The sequence below is a fragment of the Balaenoptera ricei genome, chromosome 14, assembly GCF_028023285.1.
Source record: "Balaenoptera ricei isolate mBalRic1 chromosome 14, mBalRic1.hap2, whole genome shotgun sequence".
In the NCBI taxonomy this organism is placed as follows: domain Eukaryota; kingdom Metazoa; phylum Chordata; class Mammalia; order Artiodactyla; family Balaenopteridae; genus Balaenoptera; species Balaenoptera ricei.
The window spans coordinates 8850395-8853784 of NC_082652.1; positions in this window are offsets into that span (position 1 = coordinate 8850395).

Consider the following 3390-nt stretch of genomic DNA (forward strand, 5'->3'; position numbering starts at 1 on the left):
GGTTAAGAATCCACCTGCCAATGCAGGGGACCCAGGTTCGAGCCCTGATTCGGGAAGATCCCACATGCCACAGAGCAACTAAGCCCGTGCGCCACAACTACTGAGCCTGTGCTCTAGAGCCCGCGAGCCACAACTACTGAAGCCCGCGCACCTAGAGCCTGTGCTCCGCAACAAGAGAAGCCACCGCAATGAGAAGCCCGCGCACCACAATGAAGAGTAGCCCCCGCTCGCCGCAACTAGAGAAAGCCCGCACACAGCATTGAAGACCTGATGGCTGCATCAGGCTGCATAAATAAATAAATTTATTATTTTTTTTAATGGCAGTAAGTACATACCTATCAATAATTACTTTAAATGTAAATGGACTAAATGCTCCAAGACATAGAGTGACTGAATGGATACAAAAAGAAGACCCATATATATACTGCCTTCAAGAGACTCATCTCAGATCAAAAGGCATACTGAAAGTGAGAGGATGGAAAAAGGCATTCTATGCAAAGGGAAATGAAAAGAATGCTGGAGTAGCAATACTTGTGTCAGACAAAATAGATTTTGAAACAAAGACTTTAACAGGAGGCAAAGGACATTACATAGTGATCAAGGGATCAATCCAAAGAGAAGACATAACAACTCTATATATATATTCACCCAACACAGGAGCACCTAAATACGTAAAGCAAATATTAACAGACATAAAGGGAGAAATTGACAGTAACACAATATTAGTAGGGGACTTTAACACACCACTTAGATAGATGGACATATCATCCAGACAGAAAACACTGGCCTTGAATGACACATTAGAACAAATGGAGTATATATATAAAACATCCCATCCAAAAGGAGCAGAATACACATTCTTTTCAAGTACATATGGAACATTCTCCAGGACAGAGTCATAAACTGGGGTTGGTAAATTTAAGAAAACTGAAATCATAGCAAACATCTTTTCTGACCACAATGCTATGATACTAGAAATCAAGTATAAGAAAAAAACAGAAGCAAAAAAAAACCTGCAAACACACAAACATGTAGAGGTTAAATAATATTCTACCATTTCTTTTAAAAAACAAGAAGTTTTCAGTAATGATGATTGCTGAGAATAACTGAAAATGCTGTGATATAGATGGCAGATGGTGGTAGCCAGTTTTCTCACTGCTGGAGCAGGAGGCTACAGATAAGCAAGGGAAGACAGCTAGAATGATCCATGTGGTAGTGAATTACAGTTGGAAACAGCAGGATAAATTATGTTTAGCTTAATATTAATACAGACAATTCCATATAGAAATATTTCTAGTTATGTGTATACACATATGTATTGCACTGTCAACTGAGTGGGCCAAGAAGCAAGGACACTCCAGTGGCGATGAGCACACTTAGCTCCTAGTTTAGGTTTCTGATGCCATTCTCCAATTAAAGGAATCAAGTCTCCTTGGAGAAAATGGCTGATTCTAGAACTGAGGCAGAAAATGTACAAATGCCTGGAGAACACTAGTGCCAGAAAGTAAGGAAGTGCTCAAACACAAAATCAATGATCAAGGAGATGAAGTTATGTCAAAGGGACACAGGAGCCAAGTGAAGAAGCTTTGAATGGCCAAAGCTGGAACAATTAGAGCAATAAAATAAAGTAGTATTGAATTATAATCCAAAGTATAAAATAAACATCCATGAGTTCATATTGATATAAATAAATGGGAGAAAACAGAAATCTCCCTTGTAGAAGAAATCCAAGTAATTTCTATAGGCAATCTGCCATTACAGAGGTGAAGTTCTTTAAGCCTGAGCTTAAATCACATAGTGACTTCCTTCCAAAGAGTACATATGGGGGCGTCCCTGGTGGCACAGTGGTTAAACATCCGCCTGCCAATGCAGGGGATGCGCATTCGACCCCTGGTCCAGGAAGATGCCACATGCCGCGGAGCAACTAAGCCCGTGCGCCACAACTACTGAGCCCACATGTTGCAACTACTGAAGCCCAAGCATCTAGAGCCCGTGCTCCACAACAAGAGAAGCCACCACAATGAGAAGCCCCGCACATTGCAATGGAGAGCAGCCCCCCCACTCACTGCAACTAGAGAAAGCCCATGTGCAGCAACAAAGGCCCAGTGCAGCCCCCCACCCCCCCAAAAAAAGAGTACATATAATGTAGACAGGGGAAAAAGTAACTCAGAGTGAAGAAACCTGACAGACCCTACCTCAGCTAAGTGATGTCATCCTGAGAGCATGTACCCTTGATATGAAGTGAAGAGGACGACATTTTACCTGTGGTCTTCCTCCCAAAACATATAACCTCAGTCTAATCAAAGGAAAAACATCTGACAAATCCCAAAAGACACTCTGCAAAATCCCTGACCAATGGTCCTTAAAACTGTTGAGGTCATCAAAAAGAAGGAAAGTCTGAGAAACTTTCACAGCCAAGAGAAGCCTAAGAACACATGCTGACTAAATGCAGTACGGTATCCTGAATGGGATCCTGGAATAGAAATAGGAAAAGACTAACGAAATCTGAATAAATTACGGACTTTAGTTAATAATAATGTATAAGTATCATTAAAAATGTACCATATTGTTAAAAAATGTTAATAACAAGGGAATCTGGGTCTGGCGTATATGAGAACCCTCTGTACTATCTGCTTAATTTTTCCATAAGTCTAAAAGCATTCTATATTATATATATATATATATATATATGACTCAGCCACAAAAAAGAATGAAATCTTGCCATTTGCAACAACATGGATGGATACATACCACATCTCCTTTATCCATTCTTCCACTGTAAAGCTGGTTTCATGATTTTGTGTGTGCCCTTTAAAAGCACCCACTGACCTTTGAAGCCAAATGTTCTGGGGACTCGTTTTCCTAGTGTGACGTCCCTGGGCTAGGGAGCCCAATGTGGGGCTCAGACCCCTTTACTCCTTGGGGAGAACCTCTCTAATTGTAATTATCCTCCCATTTGTGGTTCGCCTACCTGGGGGTATAGGTCTTGACTATACTGTGTCTCCACCCTTCCTACTTGTCTCATGGTTCCTTCATTTTATCTTTAGTTGCAGAAGATCTTTTCTGCTAGTCTTCATGTCGTTCTCGTCAATAGTTGTTGTGTATAAATAGTTGTAGTTTTGCTGTGCCCATGGAAGGAGATGAGCTCAGGGTCTTCTTATTCCACAATCTTGCCCACTCACCAAATTTTTTAAAAATCCTCATAGAAGCATCGAAGAACTATAAGGTGGTCCAGAATTTCCAGGCAAAAATCTAAGAGAAAGCAAGAGAGATCATCAGAATACCCACTAGGAGAGGTCAACTTTTCTCCTAGTGGCATCTACCTATCCAAATAAACTAAGCTGTGAATACAAGCAGGGGTTTTGAGGGCTCACAGAGTAAAAAAGGCAA